Source organism: Grammomys surdaster, unplaced genomic scaffold (genome assembly GCF_004785775.1).
Source record: "Grammomys surdaster isolate TR1022 unplaced genomic scaffold, NIH_TR_1.0 182, whole genome shotgun sequence".
NCBI lineage: Eukaryota > Metazoa > Chordata > Mammalia > Rodentia > Muridae > Grammomys > Grammomys surdaster.
In genome coordinates, this window is record NW_021604627.1 from 2208400 (window position 1) to 2233015 (window position 24616).

General features: G+C 51.4%; 1 protein-coding gene across 4 annotated transcripts in view; it reads right to left on the reverse strand.

Annotated features, from left to right (window-relative positions):
• Positions 1–23457, reverse strand: part of Bcor (BCL6 corepressor) — a 123578-nt gene extending 100121 nt beyond the window's left edge. For 2 of the 4 annotated variants that reach the window (XM_028767809.1, XM_028767808.1), the window contains exon 1: positions 23145–23457. The gene's annotated coding sequence lies outside the window, so the exon portion shown is untranslated. The remainder of the gene's footprint in view (positions 1–23144) is intronic. The other 2 variants (XM_028767799.1, XM_028767802.1) reach the window with 2 other exon arrangements.
• Between the last annotated feature and the right edge of the window lie 1159 nt (positions 23458–24616).

Consider the following 24616-nt stretch of genomic DNA (forward strand, 5'->3'; position numbering starts at 1 on the left):
GAGAGAGAGAGAGAGAGAGAGAGAGAGAGAGAGAGAGAGAGAGAGAGGGGCCCGAGGTGCCCTGTCACCAGCCTCCCCTCCCCCATCTGCCTTTCCCGCTGTGAGCCCACCTCCCCTTTTTCCAGTTTCCAAAACAGAAAACACCAGGAACACCCACGTCCACTGCATCGCGAACCTCGAAGCCTTTGGACGCTTTGCGCTGTCCCCGCGCTGTTCCTTGTTTCTGTGAGGAAAGCGCAGGGAGGTTACATAGCGCCATGGCAGAAGATCCAAGGGTCGAGATCTTTCCTCGGCAGCAGTAGGGACAGTGCCCGGGTCACGCTAAGAGGGTACAGTTTACCCATTAGGGATAGTCGGACAAGGCAGCCTCTTTATTCCTCTTTTGCAAATGGCAGATTAAGCCGGCAGCGCTCGGCTTCAAAGGGCCCCGGCCGCTCCGCAAAGGGTTAACCCTTCGGCCCATAATCGCAGACACGCACTCACACTCACACGCGCGCACGGTGCGCCCTCCCCGCTCGCAGGAGAGCTGGCCACGGCCCGCAGTGCACCCGGAGATGGGGGAGTAGCTGGGGGGGGGGGGGCGGGCTTAACCAGGCCGCTCGACTGAGCCGGGGCCACCTCGCCGGCTGTCACTTAAATGATTGTCCTCCGCTCCGCTCAGTGCGGTCAGTACGGGCTGTTAACAGGCAGTTGCAATCAGTTTCCGAAAGGTCAGCCAAGGTCCTCCGGCTCTCGCAGACGGAAGGCATTACGAAACCGCTTTTGTATCTGCAGGCACTTTAGAAAACGAAGCAAGGGGGGGCTTCACCCCAGCTCCTCCGCGGCTGGGAGCCCTGAGAGGGTCGTGAGCGGCAGGGAGAGGGAGCCTGCACCCCCGCGGACTGGGCTGGGCACCGAGGAAGTCACCGGCCAAGTGACCTAGGCCCTTCGTGTTCCAATAGGGAAGCGGAAGGTGGGCAGGCTGTAAGGGAAAGAGAAATGAGAGGAAGTAGGATAGACCTCCTAGTTCCCCTCCTCTCCGGGCCTGCGGCCCACACCCGGTTCCGGCCCGAGGTGGGTGGCCTTGGGGACGGGGAGACCCCCACTCTCTCTCCTAGACTCTCCCGACATGCGTAGGTGGTAAGGAGGGTGGTAGGGGGGAAAGACCCTTGTAAAGCGAGCGAATCACTGCACGGTGTCTGAAGACGCTGCTGCTGCCGCCGCTAGAAGTCGTCCATCAGCAACCAGTCCAACCTGCCAGTGATAATGTGCGATCAACACCAAATCACCCCCGCCAGGCGCGATCCATCATCGCAGCGCGCCGCAGGCCCGTGTGAGCCTGACTCGCCGCTGGAGGTGGGGAGGGGACCCCAGAGCAGGAGGCGGTCACCCAGCAGACCCGAACTCTGCACACCTGGCTGCCTCTCCTGAAGACATGCACCTTAGTGATCAAAACTCCCCAAGTTCCCCAGTTGCAGGGTGCAAACACCATGACTCCTGAGTTCTGGGCACGGTCACTTAGGAACCCCCGTGTCCTCCACGCCCAGTTACCCTGGTCACACCCGGCAAAGCCATCCTTTTCTTGGTTTTGCCCTGTGTGTCCCCTCCCCCCTCCTTCGAGAAAGCGTGGCTGGCGGGAAATTAATATTTAATATCGTGAAATTGATTAAAGGGCTGGAAGCCGGCGATGGGGTGGGGGAAGGGTAGGGTCTCCGAGCATAATTAAAGATCTGGGAATAGTGGCCGCTTCTGGTCGGCCCGGGCCCCACAAGGCCTTTTGTGAGGCCTAGGCGGGGTCGGTGAGGCTAAAACAGCAGTAGCCTATGAGGCCCTAGGTTCTGGCACTTGCTTGGGGGTGGGTGACAGGCGCTATCTGCGAAGTCTGGAGTAACCTAAGCTCACCTAGGGGTTACACAGAGAACTGAGTCTCCGTTGCCTGCCTGTTTCGTGGCCCCTTCTGGGCACTGGAGCCAAAGGTTCAAACGGTTCAGGTCTTAGAACTTTGCTAGGCACAGAAGCCTCTTTCTTCATCGTCCAGGAAGTCCTTAACCTCCTCTAGGCCGGGTTTAGGAGGGACCCCCAAGGAATGAGTCTTCTGGGACTCTCAAACAGCACTTGTGAAAGGACAACTAGGGACCTCCTCCCAAAAGGAGGAGGCCTCCTTGCCCAAGGCTCCCGCCGGTTCTCTTAGGTCCAGGCCCCACCCCAGACCACTCAAGCTTAGGGCAGCTTAACTCCTTCAGCTGCACTGCAGATGGGGCCTGCTGCTCCAGACTGCTCTCTCCTGGGAGTCGTCACCGAAACCAGCTCGGCAGGCAGCCTGTCTAGATGTTTAAGGGTACAGTGCTTCCAGCGAGGGGCGCAGGACAGGGACTAGGGGTGGTGGTGCAGATGAGGTGCTCCAGGCACCTGGAGAGACTTTAGGTAGGTGCCAGGGCAGTGGAAAGTCTTGGCTCTGTGAAAGCTTTACAAATAGGATGGTTGAGCCTGCCCGGGTGGGATATGGCTTTAATCCCAGCCCTCCAGAGGCAGAGAGGCAGACAGATCTCTGAGTTTGAGGCCCATCTGGTCTATAGAGCGAGTTCCAGGGGAGCCAGGACTACATAAACCCTGTCTCCCCCACCCCCCATTTTTTTTTTTTTTTAGAAAGTTTGTTTCAATGGTAGGATGAACCCAACTCAGAGCCCAGACCCTTGCGTTCATGGACTGTTTTGAACTTCTGATTTTGTATATGATTTATTTATTTTTATTTGATTTTTTTGATTTTTTTTGTTTTGGGGTAAAACAGTACGTTTGAAAAGCATCAAGTGCTCAGAGGAGAGAGAGCATAGTGGGAATACAACTAGCAGCAGCATTGATCCTAAAGAAGCGGGAGACCCTGAGGGCCGCCTGAGTAGAGGCCCACTGCAGGGAAGGTCAGGACCACAGAGGATTAGGCTTAGCCTAGGGTTTATGGCTGTACTTGAACAAAGTGCTGAGGGGCTGCTTAAACTGGGGCAAGAGAGAAGCAATTAAAAGGGGAGCTGCCGAAGAAGGAAAGAGTAGCTGGTGTGGCTGCTGAGGAGGTGGGTGGAGGAAGTGTTTTCCTTCAGAATAACAAGCCAGTGCAAATGTTATGCAGAACGACTTCACCTCATCAAAACAAAACCCCAAACTTCACATTCAGCCTCTTTTTCCAGAGCTGATATGCAATGTGGGAACTTAAGACAGAACCTTGAGGTGGTAGGTGTCAGCCAACAATTTACAAAAGGTAAAAGGGAAGCTTTTCTGGGTACTTATTTCCCCCCCCCCCCATTGAGATACTACCTGCACCAGCCTCTCCCTGGTGTGTGTGTGTGTGTGTGTGTGTGTGTGTGTGTACACGCGCGGTTATCCTGACCTCTCAACCTGAGTCCAGCCAGAGATCACTCAGAATACGCAGCATTCATCAATGCTGTTTCTAGTAAATTGGACCTAAGGTTTCTAGGAGGAAGGCAGCTTTCTCCGATGTCAGAGCAAATGTGTGTGGGGGTGGGGTGGGGGGGGGGGGGGGGACCGACACGCACTTATTCTATAGCTTTTACTAAATAATACTATGGATTCTCCAAGATCATTCTTGGTGACTTCAACAGCTCTGGGCTCTGTGTCTTATAAAGGGGTTTTCCTTAGTGGCTACGAATATTGTGGAATTGTGCTCCAAGGTTGGAGGAAATGCCCAGGGTGTGCGGCCTGCACCCAGTAGTCCCCGTTGGTCCTCCGTCCACCGTGTGGGACCTGGAAGCCAGCCTCACACTCCTTGACCCTGGAGTCCGGGCCCTACCTCCTAGTAACAGGAGTCCCCCACGCCCACCCCCGCGTACTGAGGGTGTGAGAAAGTGATCCGGTGTGACGCTGAGCACTGGGGCCGTCTGAAGAAGTGGAGGAACTGAGCCGCCCGAGGAGGTGCGGCTTCCCGCCCGGGGACAGCGCGCGCGGCGGCGCCGGCCTGGGGGAACTGCAGCCACCTCTCGCGGGCGCCGGTGGCCCGCGTGGCTCCGCGCCCGCCGCCATCTTGACCGGGAGGAGCAGGCCGCGCTGCCCCCGGCGGTGGCTCCACAGAGCCACAGGCTTTGGCGGAAGGGACCTGGCGACTGTCCCCACGCTCCTGAAGCGTGCCGCCTGCGCTCCCTCTGGAACCCCCTCCCCACTGCGGGCCACGTGGACCGTCTCCCCACAGGCGACAGAAGGGCTGCGACCCTCAGGGAAGCCGCGGCTGGGGAGCTTCCCTCCCCGAGTCGCCAGTGCGGGTTTTAATTCTGACTAACCATCTCTTGTTCTCGGATTACTGAGACAGCCAGCACGTTAGCAACTCTGGACACACAGTGTTTGGTCGCCTTGGCCCGGAACTTGGGCCTCTGCCCTCACATGCAGTCGCGGGTGGGGGAAGGTGAGGCCTGCAGCGTGGTCCCTAGCATTCAAGGGCTTTCCAGGCCATGCTCTTTCAGGACAAGCTAGGATTTGAAAGTTATCACGGTTTATAAGGGCCTTTGATTAGAGAAGGTTGTAGCTTTATGTGTCCATTTTTTTTTAAAGATGTAGAATGCGTGGAGGAAAAACTTACTGAGGACTTAGAGGAATCCAGAAGTGCAAAGGTGATTTTTTTTTTAAAAAGACAACTTGGGTCTTCTAGCAATTTACAATCTTAGTGGAAAGGCAGAATTGCAAATGTCTAGACACGAATAAAAGGACTGTGAAATCGACGTAAATCAAAGGCCTAGGGGAAGGATACATTAAATTATTTTTTAAATTGCCTTTATTTCTAGAAGTGTAGATCAGTGCCGGGGAAGAAGAAGAAGAATTTATTGAGAGTAATCAGGGTGTGGTGGCAGCCAGCACTCTAGGGAGGCAGAGGCAGGCAGATTTCAGTGAGTTCGAGGATAGCCTCATCTACAGAGTGAGTTCCAAGACACTCAGCACTACACAGAGAAACCCTGTCTAGAATATACACATACATACATACATACATACATACATACAATAAACTTTACTAACAGAGGATAGTTCCAGGGAATAACAGTCATTACTCCAGAAAGGCTGCTGTTTAGGAAAGAGGGGTGAAAGTTTATGTAAACTAAGGGAAACTTGAAGAATGAGAACGTCTAGACTCATTGCAAAGCTCCTGACATTAAGTGGGTGGCAAAGAGCAATTTTCAACTAAAATATTCCATCTGAAACTAGTTAGAAAATGCAACTACCATGAGACAGGGTGGTACACAGAAGTTGAAGCTGAGGGATCTTGTCAAGTCTGAAGTCAGTCTCATCTGTATCCTGAAGGCTGGGACAGTGAGCAAGAGGAAGATATGAATGCTAATTCCACCAGGGTGAAGTAGCCCAGCCCTTAAGAGTAGTTGCTGCTCTTGCAGAGGACTAGAGGCAGATTCCCAGCACTCAGTTTTGCCCAGTTCAACTCCAACTCTAAGGGGTTCTGATGCCCTCTTCTGGCCTCTGTGGCCACCTGACCCAACATGCCTACACACACACACACACACACACACACACACACACACACACACACGAGCACGAGCACGCATATGCATGGGGGGGGCATGATAAACTAGATATTTTTCTAAACGTATCTTTTAGTATCTGTGCACCGTGTGGTTCCTGAGGCGGTCAGAAGAGGGCACCTGAATCTCCTAGAACTTGAATAACCTATGGTTATGAGCTGCCATGTGGGTGCTAAGAATCAAACTTGGGCTCCCTGGATTAGCAACCAGTGCTCTGAACCAGTAAGCTATCTCTCCAGCAAATACCTAAATAGCCACATAAAGGGAAATAGGGCAAAGCACTCGGGAGGCAGAGGCAGGTGGATGTCTGAGTTCAAGGCCAGCCTGGTCTACAGAGTGAGTTCCAGGACAGCCAGGGCTACACAGAGAAACCCTATTTCAAAAAAAAAAAAAAAAAAGAGGAAACGTAACTGCCAAAATTCTTTTCTCTGATCAATGAACAACCTCTATGTGATTATAAGATGTGATTGTGGTTATAAAATATGAGAACAAATTTAATGGTATCTTGAGATCTCACACCATAATGAGGACAGGGAAAAGTATAGATACCTAAAAAATCTTCCTTTACCATCTTAAGACATCAACAGATGAAGCTGACATTGGATTAGTCCTAGAGAGGTAATTCAGTTGGTAAAGTTCTTGCTCAGCATTTATGAAGTGCTGCAATCAAGCCCCAGGATATCATAACACAGGTCCTTGGTGGCACATGCTTGTAGTCCCAGCTCTGATGAAGCAAGAGTCAGAATGGATCAGAAGTTTACAGTTATCTTTGGCTGTATAGGACTTTGAGGATGAGTTACATAAGTTTCTATTTAAAAACAAACAAACAAACAAACAACAACAGAAACCTAAGGTGAGAAAGACCAATACCTAAATACTTAGAATAGTAAAAGTTTGAGAATTCCCAGTCACCATGATGGATCTGATGCCCACTCAACATACTGCCACACTCAACTTGCTCAAAGTCCTTGTGTGGGTGGGGGTGACCACAGTGTAGAAGGAGGCAGGCAAGTAGCCTGGGGATGTGGCTCAGAGATACAAAGGTTGCCTAGCATACAAGAATCCCTGAGTACCATTCTTAGCACAGAGGGGGAAAGGGGGAGGCCAAAGCAAGCAAGCACGTGCATACACACACACACACACACACACGGGGTGGGGGGGGAGAGGGAGGAAACCCATGAAAGGAATGAACTCCCTGCTCCTGGTCTATGTATTTCTGGTTAGAAGGGCAGAATAGGCACTTAAGTTTAAATTTGTCTTTCTCTGGAGAGAATCAGTTATAGATTTACGTCTGATTACCTTTCCTTTCAAGGTTGTGCTCCTTTATGTGTGTGTGGTGCCAGATCCAGTGCCTTACAGTGTGGGTTACAGGAAACCCACAAGGATGTCAGACTCTGTTGTACCACCTTGTAAAGTCTTATCCTTAAATGCTTAGACCAAGTACACAAAGGGCGACCAAGTACACAAAGGGTGACCAAGTACACAAAGGCCTGTCATTGTCAGCACACTTTAGAGACCACTTGTTCAAAACCAAAGAAACTCTCTGCCTTACCCCAAATCATCCTACCTTACTTTCAAAACTTTGCCCACCTCTGCCCCAGAGCAGAGAGTAGTAAGGTGACAACACCGGAACCTGTAGATGAGAGATGACAAAAGAAGTGAGAAAGAAAGAAAGAAAGAAAGAAAAGAAAAGAAAAAAGAAAAAGAAACCCAATGTCAGGGCCTACTGCTCCAAGGAGCTGGTCAACCCTGGCTTGTAACCTTAGGCTAGTGTACTGTACTTCTAGGACATCTTTTGCCTTCCATCCTCCCTTATGTCACCTTTATTTCTTCTTGATCAGAGACAGAGTGGGGTTCTCTCTTTGCTCTGAGTCCCTAGCCTATTTGCTAACTTTGTAAGAATTAGAAAATGGTGCCCATGAATTCCAGCCCACACTCTCTGGCTTGGCTAGGAATCATTGTACAGCGCACAAACTACACAACCTGACAAGATGATCCCTGCCTGAGAAGCCAGCTACTTCAGGGGCTACACCCAAGTGTCACTTAGCTCTGACCCTCAAGGTTCCTGCTAAATCTGAGTTTCTTTTGTTTCTACTGTAAAAACTAAGCCTGCAGACCCTGGACACCTTAAGGGAGCTGTGAAAAACCAGATACATACTGGCAAGTGCTGGCAGGCACAGAAAAGGGGGAATCAGGGGTCACCTATGGCTTCTCAGTAGGGACTTTAGCTTCCGCTCAGATCTAAAACATGAGCAGCAAAAGGTGTACACCAAATCCTTGCTAAAAATGTTATCTTTACCAGGGTGAGAGAGATGGCTCAGTACTTAAGAGCACTGGCTGCCTCTCCAGAAGGCCTGACTTTGATTCCCAGGATCCACACGGCTGCTCATAGCCATTTGTATCTCCAGTTCTAGGGGCTCCAACCCCCCTCTTATGGCCTATGCAGATGTACCATACATGCAGGCAAAATACCTATACACATAAAAAAATTTTTTTAAATGTTATCTTCACTAGGGAAAGGGACAACAGACCAGAGAGAACTTTTGGATGTTCAAAAATGGGGGAGATGATTCTGATTTGAAATTTAGGGAAGGTGTGTCATCCTAAGGGAGCCCGAGAAAATAATAACCACAAATTCCAAAGCCAGACAAAATCATGTTTTTCCAGCACATTTTTATCTCTGTCTCCTAGTCAGAGCCACAATGAAACAGCAGATCAAAGGCAGAGGCAAATACAATTATGCTGCCTGTGAAACCCCTAGCATGAAATTAGAAGTCAAACTCTCCATTCAGGGGTTAGAGACAAGGATAATGGGAACCTGGGGCCCTGGAGATGTACCCAACCCCTTCAGTCACAACACTATCCGTGCTGAGTATTTAAAACCACATCGGAGGTGGGAGCACAAACAGCAAGTATTCAAGTAATTTCTTTCTTTTCCCCCTCCACACTTACTTTAGGAAATGTGCTGACGATATTCCTAGCTTTGTATCATAAAGATAGCTGTAGATGGGGGTGTGGGGTTATCTGTAAGGCAATCTTGACAATGTTGCCTGGAACAATGGGCGACTGCTGCTTCACACTACACCCCAAATGGCAGGTGAAGGAGAACAGCAGACATGGGCAGTCTCGTCCATTACCTAGTTCCCTCTCAGGGCCGAAATGCCAAAAAGCTGTCTGACCCACCACTCAATCCTTCCTCCATCCTTCCTACGCTTGACAAGCTCACGGAGAGAGCTGTCTTCTGATATTTTCTATTTTTCATAAAATCCATATTTGCCTTATAGCTGTATTTCTTTTTCCCCTGGCCTAATTTTAGCTCTCTGCTTCCCCCTGCCCCCCCCCGTATAATTTATGAGGCCTCTGGAGGGTATAAGTATCTATTAGAACGTAGACTATTCTGTTTAGAGCACTGCTAATTAAGCTTAGCTCTCAAGAGTGCCTGTCTAAAAGAACTGCAGGGACAAAAATGGAGAAGAGACTGAAGGAAAGGTGGCCCAGTGACAAGCCCAACTTGGGATCCATCTCATGAGGCGGGCAGCGGGAAGAAGGGGGATGGGGGACACACAAGGCCTGACACTACTACTGATGCTATGCTATGCTTACAGACAGGAGCCTAGCATGGCTGTCCTCTGAGAGGCCCAACCAGCAGCTGACTGAGACAGATGCAGATACTTACACCCAACCAATGGACTGAAGTCGGGGACCCCTGTGGTTGAATTAGGGAAAAGCTGGAAGAAGCTGAGGAAGGAGGGCAGCCCCATGGGAAGACCAGCAGTTCAACTAACCTGGACCCCTGAGATCTCTCAGACACTGAGCCACCAACCAGGCAGCATATACGAGCCGGTCCAAGGGCCCCAGCATATATATATAGCAGAGGACTGCCTGGTCTGGCCCTGAGAGACAGGGGGAAGGAGGAATGGGATAAGGAATTGTGGGAAGGGGGACCGGGAGAGGGGGCAACAGCTGGATTGTAAAGAAAAAAAGAGGGCCTGCCAAGATGTTCCCCCTTCCCCCATGGTCACAAGTTCTCTGCCACTGTTCTGAGGGGTGCAGTAGTGTATGTCCTTTCCCCTTGAATTTTCATGGGCTATGACCCCGATGGCAACTAGTGGCTATGACAGGAGTGACAGACACAGCATGACCTCTGAGGCCAGGTCAAGTTTCAGCCTTATTTGCTGGAGTATTTGTTCTTGGTATGCAAGGTACTGTTCAGGAATTCTGTCCTACCACTCGCTTTGGTCACCATACTGTGAGGAAGCGCCGGCAGGCCTAAAGGGGAGACTTGAGATTTTCCTATGAGATGTATAGCTTAGGGCCCAGCCAACAGCCAGATGTAAGGAGGGACAAAGATGTCCCTACGTGATTCCAGCCCCGAAAGCTACTCTTCCTTCCCTGCAACTGACATGTGGCAGGAGAGAACCATTGCACAGAGCCTTGCTAAATCCAGGCAGAAAGGGAGGAGGATGGTTTAAAAATAAGAGTGGGGCCGGCTAGATGGCTCATTCATAGGGTAAAGGTACCTGCCACCTAAGGACCCAAATTCCATTCTCTTGACCCTAGTAGGGGAAAAAACAACTCCTAGTAGGTTGTTCTCTGACCTCTGCATGTACACACATATATGTGCATACACATGCATGCACACACACACACACACACACACACTAAAAATATAAAAAAAAAAAGTATTAGTGCCAGGGAGAGGGCTCTGCACATCAGAGAACTGGCCATGCAAACTTGAGGACCTAAGTTTGATCCCCAGAACTCACAGTGGAAGAAGGAAACACACCCAAAAGCTATCCTCTGCCTTCAGAACATCTTACCATGGAGTGACCATGCATGTGCCCGGCGCTCACACATACAATAAAGAATGCAATTTAAAATGAAGAAGTGCTTTTTGACCGTGTAGCTCAGTGGACAAAGCCCCAGTTTCCATCTCTAGCACTGTAAAAGAGATGAAGAAGGAACAGATCTAAAAAGGAGGGAGGTGGGAACATCTGAGATCACAAATCCTCCACTTTCAATAATACAAAATTCAGTACACACCTTTAATCCCAGCACTCTGGAGGCAGAGGCAAGTAGATCTATGAATTTGAGGCCAGCCTGGTCTACACAGTGAGTTCCAGGACAGTCAGGGCTACACAGTGAAACTGTCTCAATACCACCTTCACCACCCCACAAAAAGAGAGATATGTAAGTGTGTGTGTGTGTGTGTGTGTGTGTGTGTGTGTGTGTGTGTAGACAGAGACAGAGAGACAGAGATGGCTCAGAAGTTAAAAGTACTGGCTGCTCTTCTAGAAGATTCAAGTTTGATTCCCAACACCCACAAGGACAGTTCACAGCAATCTGTATCTGTAGTTCCAGGCCATTTGACACCTTCCTCTGCCCTACAACGACACCAAGCACTCGGTACACAGACATACATGTAGACAAAAACATCATAAACATGAAAATGTTTTGTTTTAAAATTATGGGGTCTTTGGAATCATTATTGTTTTGCTTGTTTTGAGACCGTCTCAATATGTAGCCTAGACTATATAGTGAACTTCCTGCTTGTGCCTCCCCAAGGCCCAAGTGCCCAGATTATAGGCATATGTATCTCACAGCACTGTAATCTTCACATTACCCCTGTAAGACAGTGACCTATGACTTTCTGAGAGTAGATTTCACACTCCCTCTCCCTGAGAAGAAGCTTCACCAAAGACCCTGTTGTTCTCTCCATGACCTACACCGGCTGCCTGGGCAAGCAGCAGAGAGAACGAGTCCTTCCATCAGCTGGTTTTGCTCCTTTACCTATTGTCTTCCTCCTCCACATTTCTCTTGTCTCCTGTTGGATGAAGATGCCTGTCTCTGTGGTTCGGAGATGAAAAGGACAGGTAGGTAAACCCAGCTTACGATATTTCCTTCCCCGTTCCTTTACAAACCCATACTTTTTAACTCCCTGACCCTGACAGTCCAACTTGTGCCACACCCCAAGCAAGTGAGTTTTCATTCACAGGGCTAGGCCCTCCTGCTGAATCACCCCAAGGAGAGCCTACTACCTTGACCATTCCCCGTGCAGGCAACCCACTGGTCTCGGCCTTCAGGCTGGCCTTCTAGGAGAGATTGCAAGATACAGAATGTGAAAGACTCAAAAGGAGAAGGTCTTGTGGGGGGGGGGGGGGGGGGGGGGGGGGGGGGGGGGAGTGGCTAAGGAGCAGGAACAAGAACCATGTGACTCAGGAGGCTGAGGCAGGAGGATCCTTTGATGGCAGGAGTTCAAAAGCAACTTGGGCTATCTAGAAAGGTCTTTTCAATGGAGGTGAGGAGATGGTTCAGGGTTAAAGTTCTCGACAGCCAAGTGACCAGGGCTAGAATTCAGATACTCAGAATCCACAGACATGCCCAGTAGGCCTGAAGGCCCATCTGTAATTGTAGCCTCCTAGGGAGGAGAGGAAGCAAACTGGCTTTTGAGACTAACCATATCAGCAAGTTCTGGGCCAGATTAACAGACCCTGCTCAGTGAATAACCAACACAAGCAAATGTGTGTTAGTAGGCTCTTGTCAGACATTCATAAGGCTCTGGGTTTGATCCCCAGTGTTGCAAGTGATACAATCTATAACGAGGAGAGAGAAAATGGCTGTCTGTTGAGGACAGGCAGAACCCAACCCTTTCCCTGCCTAATGCTAGGGGATAGATTAAATACAACCAGGGGTTAAGACTGAAGGGACACCTCTTAGACCATAACTGCTGGCTACTCTTCTCTGGCAGCCTGGCCTCAGGGCAGGAGTCTTAGTCCCCTGTCTAGAAACTAAGACCAAAGGCTGAAAAGGCTTCCTCCAATTGTTCACAGCTTTGGGGCAGCCTGCCTGTGCCTCTAGTGCACACTTTGGTTGGAGGGTGAGGTAGTCCCACACCGTACTCCACCTAGAGCTCACTATACAACTCAGACTAGCTCACGTAGTACTGGGATTACACCAGAAGCCACCATCCTCGGTGGGTGCACATTTGGAAACAACCCCTCTTTGTTTCCCCTCTTTTTCCTCCTCCTTTTTTGGTGGTCCTAGCTACAGAACATCCCCCCTCAAACCTCATAAGTGGGCCTCAAAGCACCCATTACTAAACCCCCAGTCCTAGATGCAATCCTTTCTTCTAATTCAAACCCCAAGCTAGCACCACTTAGATTCAGCTAGGGGGCTACAGCCCCTGCCCTGCCCCCATCCTCTCCCCCCCACCACCACCTCCAGGCTGCATTCCAAACACCCAGTCCCAGTTTTCCCTATCCTTCTTAAAGGACAAAGGCAGGATATTTACTGAGAGTTTGTTATGACCTTCCTACAACTTCCTATGCAATTCCTTCATCTGATGTTTTCCCAACCTTGTGAACATAGGCATTCTCATGCCCATTTTACAGATGAGGAAACTGAAATCCCCAGAGATTAAACACTGTTTGGGGCAGAGCTCCTATGTTAAACCTAAATGTGTCTTGCTTTCTCACCACAGCTGTTACTGCCCAAACATTTGAATAGCTTACTTTGTGCGAGGGTCTACAAATAAATGAAACAGTTGCTGCTCTTGCAACTATTAAACTGTAGAGTTTAGTAGGGAGCCATGGCCTAGGGGGATACTTTGAATGCCTCAGAAACTGTTCTGAACACCGCCACCTTACTTTCTAAGCAGCTCACACTTTCAGCCCTAGCTGCTGGCTTCCCTGTATGCCTGTTTCTTTCTATGGAGTCTGTACCCACACAAACCTAACAACAGCCCTGGTACCCCCAACTGGCTTCATTGGATAACTTTTTTGGTCTCAGGTACAGGAGGAGAAAGCTTAGACTCTGGCAACCTCAGGCTGACTTGGTTGAGAAATGGGCTCAGAAACCCCAACACGCAAGGCCGATAGGCCCTTGCAAAGTTTTCACTGCCGCCTGTTAAAGGGCTTCGGGCTTCCTCTGATGAAAGGCGTTTAAGTGCATCTGGTTATGATTACAGGGGAGGAGAAAGCCAGGCGGTCTCTGGGGCTTTGGACCAGTCATCTGGCTCTGCCTTCCTCCCAACAGAGCTGGCTGCTCGTGAGGCCAGGAGGCCAGGTGTGGGGGCAAGCAGGAAGCAGAGGCAGTCTAGACCCTCCAACTCTCCCAGACGCCTGACCCAAGCCCTGGCAAGCGGGATTCCCAGAAACAGGCTGGTGACTCACAAATGCCAGGTTCTTCTGAGAAAGTCAAGCACGGTGTGGCTGGTGCCCACCTCTACCCAGTAGCTCTTTACTGGTTTCTACCCGCTTCAATCCCGTCCCAAGAACCCGAGGTCCCTCTGCTCCACTCCCTCTGAGTACTATAGCCTTTTGCCTCAAGAGTTTCTGAAAGTGATTTAAAAAGAAGGGGGTGGGGTGGGCGGTGAGGAGTAAGCATCCTAAAAGCACACTTTCGAAAAGATAAAAAAAAAGACCACCTCACCTCACTTGTTTTTTTTTTTCTTTTGAGCTAGTCTGATATAATTTTCCATAAAACAAAAGAATAAACATTAAAATGTTCGCTCTCACTGTAATGGACAACCATGCTTAAAGAAGGGAAGAGATTAATATGAAAAATAGGTTGTCTCAAGCTGCTGTGTGTCCCGCACCTGTCTCTATGAGGGCATTAAAAAAAAAAAAGCTCTTGGGGGATCGGATGGGTTAAACACTCTTTCAGTCCTAGAAACGAAAACGCAGTTTCTTCTTCCCGCCCTGATTTAATCCTGCTGCGTGTTATTATTGTCAAGTCTCTTCGCACCACCGTTTCTAAAAAGAAAACCCGTGGGTCTGCACGGCCCTCTGCCGCCTGCTCGGCTTTTATTGTGCACGCAGCCGGGTCTGCGTGGATCCAGCACGTCGTGACAGTCTTGCAGGCGCTCGCGGACACCCTCGGAATGGCATTTCGATCTGAGCTAGGAGCATTGTCTCAGAGGCCACACACACACACACACACACACACACACACACACTAAGGGGTTGCAGACCCCTTAGCCTGCCCTTCTTGCAACCCATAATTAGAGATGACCTTTGAGAAAGGCAATTAAAATATGGTAATGATCGATCCGCTTGCTTGTTTCCAAAAAGGCAAATACACAGGTGCTGGCTTTAGCCACCTCCACCTGGCCGGGCTGGGGAGACTCCTGTGGCTCATGAATGAACTCTTTCTCCAGAGAAGCTTCAGCTCCCCGCTACCTACGTCGGCGAGGGTTCCACCCCCTACTACTTTCTCTTCCCCTCCCCCACCCACGCTCTAGCAGCCTGGAGCTTGCTGACGGCAGCGGGGCTTTGTCATCGCAACGCACACATCGACACGCACATGCACGCACCGGGCCACCGGGCCACCGCGGCGGCTGCCGTGTTGTGGCCTTGCTCATCGCCTTCTCCTCCCCGCCCCCTCTTTTAAAGAGCTACTGGGGACCCTTTCTTTCCGTCCTTTCCATGGGCGGTGCTTTGCAGCCAGTAGCTTTTGGGGGGTGGGTCCCTCCGGGTGTGAGATGGGCAAAGAGGATTCTGAACCCCAAAAGAGGACAAGGTACGAGGACCCCACGGCTTTGTTTTGCCCCTTGCTCTTGCCCTGAGGTCGGCAAAGCCCTCGGCAAGCTAAAGATCCACTGGCAACTAGGCTCACTGGAAAACACCAGCACTTCCCCGAGGGCCAAAGTGGACTGTGACCCCCCCTCACCCACGGATTCACTCAGGGTTTGGTCTGGGTGGGGAGCATGCCCCCCGCAGGCTCTCCCTGTCCACAAGTGGCTCTCCCCACCCAGACAAATTGCAGTGTCATTATGGTGGCTCCTGTTGCTTGAGGCCTCGGGGTTACTTGGGCTTCGCGTACACCCCACTTCTACACTGCGCAGAGGGCCGGGGGGAAGGGGAGCAAAGACCGGGGATCCCTGGGGACTGCCTGGAGGACAGACCGCATCGGGCCTTCTTCCCATTCCTCTCGGCTGCCTTCCGGGGGGACCATGAGCACGGAGCCAGGGCGGGCTCTCGCCTTTCATTACCGGGCCTACGAAAGCAGCAGCCCAGGCAAATATGTAGCTATTAAAATTAATCGCCCTGCGTTGTCAGCTGAACATAATGCAAATTATTTATGGGCTGTCTGCGCAATATTTATCATCGTGCAGGCTCCGGCGCTTAGTGCCTTCTGGCCTACCCCGCCCGCCCTGGCCCGCGGAGGCCGAAGACGAACGCAGGCTGCAGCGGCCCAAGAGGAGGTCTGGGCACCCGAAAAGGCTTCCCAGGATGAGGCTGTGTATCAGTCTGTCTTCCAGGCCCAGAGATTCACTTATTTTCTGTCGTACATTGCTAATATTTTTGGAGGCCTACTATGTGCAAAATTCAGAGGCCTGAGAAACTACGGGGTGAAACCAATTTATAGACACTTCTGAATCAAACAGACAGGGAGTGAGTCCGAGCGGCGATGCAGGCAGATCTTTGACTGCCTAAAAGAATCTAATGAGACCTCAAATCAGTGCCCCAACCTGGGAAACCCAGTTGTCCAAAACTGGATTTGCACTGGAAGAAACTATGGGCATTGGATGTGCCCAACAGACTCGGGCTCAATTGAACAGGAATTCAGTATCCTCGGAGCCTTAGAGCTTGTTTGGTGACCCCCGATAACAGATTAACTGCTAATTGTCGAAATCCGCCGAGCGTTTAGTTTATCACTGCTGGGGGCCCCTAGGTATTCGTTGCACTTTTTTATATGTAAAAACAGCCTTGCTACCTCCTAAAAGGCTTTTGTTTCTCTTTCAAATACAGTGTTCTCGAAAACAGCAGCAACACACCACCCCACCCCCTCCCCAACGTCGCCTTCTGGTTTAAAAAAACACAAAACAAAACAAAAACCAGGAGGAAAAATAATCTATAAAACAATCCCCCCCTACTGGTCGGCGCTGGCGTAGGGGCTTTTTACGCCGACCGAGTCGCCCAAGGCTGCCGAGGTAAACATGCTTTCTGAACCTCGGTTAAATGAATCACGAAGGGGAAGAGTCGAGGCTGCCAGGAAGTGGGAAGCCTGGGGATCCAGCCTGGGCATCCGGGCAGGAAGGGCTTAGGGTTTCGGGCAGTGAGCTGGAGGCTGGTTAGCCCAAGCCAGAGGCCGCGTAGCCAAGGAAGTGAGAGGAAGGCCTGTGGAGCTCAAACAGAGCCTCTCCACCACACCACCTCTAACTCCACCCCGCGCCAAATTAGAGAGGCTGGGTTAAAGCTCATCTTAGGCCTTTATCCCTCCTGCACCTGGCCACCACCCCGGGCCAGTAGGGTTGCTTGAATCCTTCAGGGAAGATTACAGGGCACTCCTCACCTCCTCATTTTGAGTAGCTCTAGGCCTTCAGGAAACATCAGCAGGCCTAAATCTTTCCTTTCATATTCATTTTAAGCCAAGTCCTAGCCTTGCTTCCTGGTCTTCGCCCAGCGTTACCTACATCACTTTGCTGTTCAAATCTGTCAAGCCCTACTTCCAGGTCCTATTGTGTGTGGTGGTGGTGTGTGTGTGTGTGTGTGTGTGTGTGTGTGTGTGTGTTTGTGGTGGGTGGGCTATCTACCAGCATCTGCTCTCCAGACCCACATTAGGGGACAAGGCCAGGAAGCTACTTTGATTTATATTCTTCTGGTTTTCGTCTTAAAATGTGGTTTAATCCATTTTAAAGGACTCTTCGTTCTCATTAACCTCGAATTTTAATGGTGAATTTTCTTAGAACATTCCAAAGATTCTCCCATTCTTCAGAAACTTAATTTGAAGTGATGTAAAAGAGAGGAAGGGGAGGGATTCATAATATGAACGTGCTTTTGGATTGACTGTGTCTTCCATGTTCTTGCAGAGATTTGGGGTCGGGCTTGTTTTAGTTCTACTGTCTTAATTAACAAAGAAAGCACTGGTGTTTTCCATGTGTGGGAGAGGCCCTGACCACAGTGAAATGGACGGGCCAAGCTGCACTTGCAAAGCACTTTAACACTTCCAGCCTCTTAAACCTACCTAAGGTGGACAGAGGTAGTGTTACTTCCCACTTACAGATGAGGAGGCTGCCTCTACCAGTCCCCAAGTTTCAAAGTGTTTGTCTTCATCATTGAAGTGAGGTCAGAAGCCAGGTGCAACCCGGCCTGCTCCCTTTTGATTCCCCATCCTACCCAGGGTCAGTGTCATTTGGTTAAAATGCTGCACCGCCCTTCCCCTCCCCCCCCGAATCTGCCGACCTCCCCCCCACCCCCCCACCCCGCTTCAGATGACTTCCCTTCACAGTCTTAAAAAACTCAGGGATTGTCTGTGTCAATTCCGACTCCTGGCCACGGAGGGCTATTTTAAAGTGTTTCTGCAGACAGACCCTCTGGCCCAGCCGGAAGTGTTTTATGGACCTGTGAGTCCAGTTAATCCCAGGAGGCGAGGAAGGATTAGTCCAGGGTGTGGGAATCCTGTGTTTAGGTTATCCTTATGGGACTTGGGGGGGGGGGTGTTAGAGACTTTGGCAATATGTGCCCTCTCCCCCATGAAACTCGAGATTTGAACCAATGAGGATGGAGACAGGCCGGCCCTTCAGCCCCAGCGAGGTGTGGCCTGGGGAGGAGGGATACATCCTGGGACTACAGTGAACTTTGGTAAGCAAAGTCGAGAGCACAGTTCTGTGAGCCAGCCCCCCACCCCAACCCCCGTCCCGGATTTTTATCTTTCCAGCCTGTGGAAAGCGAGAGAGGCGCAAAACGGGAAGGAGCCTGAAAGAAATAATCACCAGTGACTCGCTACTCGTCACTTGAAGATGGCAGCGGCTCCCCAGGGTTTCAGGATTCCAAGAAAGGTGTTCCGCCTTGAGGAGCGAGGGCTCCTTGCGTTCTCTCCCTTGCCTGGACAGCCTCCCCAGGGCTCCCCAACCACTAAACCCCCAAGTGCGCCTAGGCTGCTCAGCCTCTCCGGAGCACGTAGGGATGTCACGCTGTGGTCAACATAACCTGTGCGCGGGGGGGCGGGGGGCAGACCTACTAGCCCTCGTGGGAGATAGGATTTACTCTCCCAACCCCAAATTCAGGCACAGGCCCTACTGGCCAGGTCTCCTATTTTTACTCCAGTGCTACTCCGAAGCACGGATAGAATAGATCCTCTCCAGCTGCTGCCACTTCTCGGGGGGACAAGGGAGTCCATAGGCCTGGCTGTGCGCCCCAGGCTTTAGCAGCGTGTGCACATATGCGGGCTGGTGGGGGAAGGGCACAGCCTTCCCCACCTGGACTCTTCGAAGCAAACAATCGCCGCGAGCTTTCGAAGCACCAGAGCGAGCCAGGAAGAGGAAGGGAAAGTGGAGGCCTGGAGCCCGCTTGGAAAGCGTGTTTGTGCGCGCGCTTGGGGGAATAGGGAGCTGGTGGTAATCGGGCTGGCTTGAGGACGAACAACCGGATCCAGCCGCCCCAACTTGGATTGATGAACTGGGCTCTCCAGTCGCAAAGCAGGGGAGCTTAGCTCAGGGCTGGCGCCTCAAGTGGAGAGAAGCCGGGAGCTTCTGGAGGCGCCAGTAGGCGTCTAGCCAGATCCACCGGAGGAGCCTAGGGGAGCGCCTGGAGACGGGGGACCTGCAGGAACCAGTCACCACCGCGGGTGGCCGTTTACCTAAGCCGCACAGGGGCACTGAAGATAGGCGATAAGGAGTTCCTAAGCAATCTGCTACCCCCCAGGCCCTAGTCATCTCCGGCGGACGTGACTGCCGGATGCTATGCGGCTAGGTGGGCTAGAGGCCTTTGCACTGCCTCCCTTGGCCCTTTCTGTGCTTCAGAGTCACGGTAGATTCTGTTACCTTAGTCGGGAGCATTCCTTTGGGGAGGTGTGGGGGAACAACCAAAGATGTTGGGCATCTCAAGCCACATTTTCTTTGGAGGGTTAGGGTCCAGCCAGTCCCTTAGAAACCCTCCCTAAAATAAATCACACAGGCTACAGCGTGGGAGAGGCCGCACAGCCTTCCAATCCAGGGCCTATTCGGAACGTTAAGGCTTTGGGCAAGCTGCTTAATAGTTCTGGACCCCGGGGTCGTCACAATGAAGGCAAGGAAAGCAGTCTTAACGACTGCTTCATAATAGGTTCGACTGTGTCCACCTCATAATAGAGTTGGTCTTAGGAGAATATGCTTCCAGTGTGTAGACCGCTCCAGGGCCATATATGCTTGCTAGGGTATTGTATTCCCTTCCTGTGGGCAAAGCTAAAGTTCCCCCAGGTCTGTTGGGAGGCGTGTTTGGGCAAAGTGGAGAGTACATTCATTATTTTTGTCCACAAGATAGTTAAAGCAAAATGTCCTCGAACTATCACTTGACTCCTTAACCTTAAAGGCCTAACTTGGTGGTGTGGAAGAGTGACTTCCCCCAGCCCTTACAGAGTCTCACTCGGGATCCCAGGTGGATCTGGGGTTTAAGACAATCCTATGCTTGCTTGCTTGCAAGCCCCAGGACGGTGCTCTCTCCTGGCATTCATAGTTTGGATTACTGTCAAGTTCCAGGCAGGGATCAGACACACCATCTTTACACTCTCCCCGCGGTCTTGAAGGACACAGCAGGGGTCTTTCAGAATCCCACCCACCTTTTCTCAAGGTGATTCTTCAAGACGTTTCAAGGGTACCTTGTTCCTGGAGAGGCTGGGGGAAAGGCGAGTCCTCTACCATTACTGGACTACATTTTACTGACACTCGAATATAAATAATGTTCATGTGAACACAATTGGCCAGATTCCTATTTAGTAAAGGTTCTCCTTACTGTGTCTGGGATGGTAGGGAGGTGTGTGCAGGCAGCAAAGAAGGGCCTGAAGGGTCCAATACCACTCATAACATGAGGCTGATTTTTTTTTTCTTCTCAAAGACAAGACATTTCTCATAAGTGACTACTGGCGGTAGACTAATCACTTAAATGTTCTGGTGGTGGGATGTGGCTCTTGGTAGACCCTTATCTGAGCTGTGAGTGCCAGGCTGCCAGCCCCGCGAAAAACAAAGCACACAGAAGCTTCTTAAGGGTTGCTCCTGAGAGCCTGGGTCACCTCTGGGGCTTGCTCGTCTTGTACAGTCTCTACCTACCCCCACCACCACCAACAACAACAAAGCTGTGGCTGACCTGCCTCTCTGAGACAATTCCTCAGACCCAAATCAGAATTCCAGTTCTCGAGCGCCACCCGGAGAGTTCACATTTCCCCTCCTCGGAGGCCGCGTGGTGCGCAAGTGAGAGTCCGAGGGCGGCAGCCTTGGCAGAAGCATAGTTCTGTTGGCCTCCTCCTGCCCGCACCCTGCGGCACATACGCAGGAAAAGAAAGGCAAGAGAGAAACGTGGGCTGTAAAAGCTAAGTACAAACAACCTTGCAGGAGTGTGTAAGGAAGAGTAAGCAGCGTCAAATAGAAACTACAACTAAAATAGTCTCTTCGAGTTCTATTAATTAAAGGTTCTCGAAGGTGTAGCGCAACGGAGGCCCTTCTACCTTAGGACACATTGTCTGTACCAAGATGATTGGGTTCAGGTCAGATCCTCTAGAAGACGTGTTTCATGATAAGCAGACAGCAAGGTTTGCATCTACAGATTAACCTGTTTTCATCTTATTTTTAACTGAATCAGTGTAGTTGATTGTGGGGGAGGAGATGTCGCTTGAAATACACACGATGAATCCGTATTTAACTGGGATACGTTCCCGTAGCTGTCTAACCACATTTGTTTGGTCCCACTGAGAATCCACGTTTTCTAGCCTCAAGAGGGGCAGGCGGCCCTCATGGCTCCTCCCTCGGCGGTTTCCTGGCGAGGCGCCCATCCTCCCCTAGCACCGGGAACAGAGACAGCCACATTAATACTCCCGGGCAGCCTGTTCTGACCTATACTGTCATTTTTTCCATCGGTCAGGATCAGGCTGGGGTGGGGGTAGCGCTCCTCCGAGGGGCTTTGCACGGATCGTTGGGTTTTCCCCGGCGAACTTAACACGGAGGCAAAAGGGGCAGATGGAAACCAGGCCTCGGCTGGCCGGGCGCGCGTAAGCGCCGCACTCAGCAGCTCGACGCAAAGCCAGGGCTGGATTTTCGAGGCCCGGGCCCGGCGAGATCCTCTCTCTCCAGGCTGAGCTAACATGTTCTCCTAATTCCGCCCCCGGAGACGGCAGCTGTGCGGCAAGAGGGGAGGGATGGGGGTGGGGGGGGTGGGACCTACAACTTTCCCACCAGAAGAGTGAGTGGCGAACAGGAGTGATGAAGGCCCACCCCGATTCTGTGCACGTAGCGGCCCAGCATCTAATCAGTGTCACTGCCAGAATGCGCTTCCGTGGAGGGCGACATCCCCGCCCTTGCCAACATGCAGGGGTGCGGTGGGGGGATGCAAATGGCGTCTCCTGTTGTCCCAGACTTTGCTCAGCACCCGCTGCCGCGACCATAAACAGAAGCTACAGCGGACTGAAGTGTAGTGTCTGGAACACCAACATGCGGCGACCCGGGTGTCCCTCGTGCTCCAGGGCCATAGTTAAAGGAGTTTATGCACCAGCCCTAGCTTCGAGGCTATTCCCTCCTCCCTCACCTCCGGAAAAGCCACCCTTCCTCAACTGGGCTGTGTGGGGAGGAGTACAGGAAACTTTGCAAGACAACTGTTCTGTGCCTTTGCGAGAGAAACGGGGGTGGCTTTCTCGTCCCAGGCTAGCCCACACTACTACACTCTTTCCAGGCCTCAGACCTAAGCATCGTGAACTCCCCTAGAAAGGGGAGTCTATTCCAGGGCACTGGAGAATGAGGGCGACACCAAAGTGAAGAGTTCCTAAGGGTTCTTGGCAGGTGACCAAGTTTGTGTCCTTAACCCTCCCACGCAAAATTACGCGCCACTTTGTGCACGTGTGCGGCCCAATTCACCGGCCGCGAAGCCATCACAAGCTTCAGTGATGCAGGTGGTTTCTCTCCAGTACCCCCTTCGACCCCCATAACACTCCTGAGCAGGCCCCGGGGGTGGCTAGCTCTCTCTCCCGCGGAAGGGGGTGTGAATTCGTGTGCACCACCGACTCAAATCTTGCTAAGCCACCTCTGTCGCCCTCCGACCGGGGGTACCCTGCAGGATGCACCCTCCCCCATGCGAAGTGGGGTGCCCCTGGGACTCAGGCAGGGATGGCTGTTCCGGCCGTTCCGGGATTTGCCTCAGAGAGGAAAACAAGGCCGATGACGGCAAGAGCGGCGCCTCCCTGTTCGGGTCTCAGCCCCTCCCGCAATCTCCGCGTGGATCTCGCTCTTGCTAGGAGGGAGCCCCGCTGGCGTCCCTCTGTCCCCCAACTGCCCCCAGCCATCGTCCTCCTCCCGCCCGCGCCGCACCACGCGGAGCTCGGAGCGCCCTGGCTCCCACACCACCCCCTCCATAACGCGCGCGCCTCCGAGGCTCGAGCTCTGGGTTCCCCATGCTCCCGGAGCCCCGACTACCAGGCTCCCACCTTGGGCTGCGAAAGCCGCCGCCCCGCGCCACCCTCGCCCCGCCGGGCCCTTGTCTTAGCCCGGCTCCCCCGGCAGCTGCTCGGCCACCGCCGCACGTGACCCGCCCCCGTCGCGGCTTCCGCTGAGCTGCCTGTTCCGGAGCACAAACAATTTCTGCTCTGACGCGGGGTCTCTCGGGCCCTGGCGTCCTCTCTTCCCTGCCCCCCCCCCCCCCCCGCCTTTCCGGGTACGAGAACTCAAAACAACTCGCTGACCTTCGGGGGTGACTAGCTCCGACTTCCACCGACTCCGGCATTTCGTTCAAACCCAGCAGCCTCGGCTTCTAAGATTTCACTCCGCGCCTGGCTGGGAGGAGGGGGTGATGTCTCCGGGAGGGGGTGTCTCAGATCGAAAGAGCCACTTCACGCTCTTTCCCTTCCTCCGAAGTGAGTTTTTAGACTAGCCAGCGGCCCTAGGGAAACCCGAGTAGCCGCGCGCAAAGGACCCCTCCCTCTGCACACTCCGCCTTGTCTACCGTGACCCGATTTCCAGGGTCAGCGGCAGAGGGCCTGGCCAGCTTCGGAAATAACACCAAGTGGTGGTCTGCGGACCCTGGAGTCCTGTAATGAGATAACGGTGCTAATACTGATGCCTCTCACTCTAATGCTCTGTGCTAGGTAGATAGGGCCTTGCTTGACAGAGCAGGAAACTGAGGCACAGAGAAAAAAAGTAATTATACTGCCGGTTCAGTTGCCCTGCAAGTTATGTGAGAATGTGACCCCAAGTCTCTCAAACTGTAGGTCGGTTAAACAGCCTGTAGCAACAGCCACCTTGTTATCCAAGGTACGGACTCATCGAGGAAGCCTAGTATTCACTCGATGCCTATATATTTGCATGGAGTACTGTGGTCAGCATATAGTAGGCACTCATTACGGATTGAGAGAATGAGTATCTGAATAAATGATTGCCAAGCTCATTGATGGCAAGTGAGTTTACAGAAGGCACTAACCATTGTTCACCCGAAGAGGATTGTTTTGGTTGAATAAAACCTATAGCTTTTCCCCTTTCTATTTTTCTCTTTCTTTCTTCCTTCCTTCCTTCCTTTCTTTCTTTCTTTCTTTCTTTCTTTCTTTCTTTCTTTCCTCTCTCTCTCTCTCTCTCTCTCTCTCTCTCTGTTTCCAGATAACAGGAAATTTTCTTCAAAAATATATTAACCTCCCATCCCTACCCTTGCCTCCACCTCTACCCTAGTCAGTTATCCCTACAAGCAATTGAAGGCACATTTGAAAAGCTGCTGCTGCTTGGTCTCAAACACACACACACACACACACACACATAAACATACACACACATATATACACACATAGACACACATAAACATACACATATACACACATGCACACATAAACATACACACACATATACACATAAACATACACACACATATACACATAAACATACACACACATATACACATAAACATAGACACATACACACATACACATACATACACACATAAACATACACACACATACACACATACACACACATATATACACACATATATATACACACATACACACATATACACACATACACACATACATACACATACATATATATATACACACACACATACACACACATATACACATAAACACACACACACATATACACATAAACATACACACACATATACACATAAACATACACATACACACATAAACATACACACACATACACACAT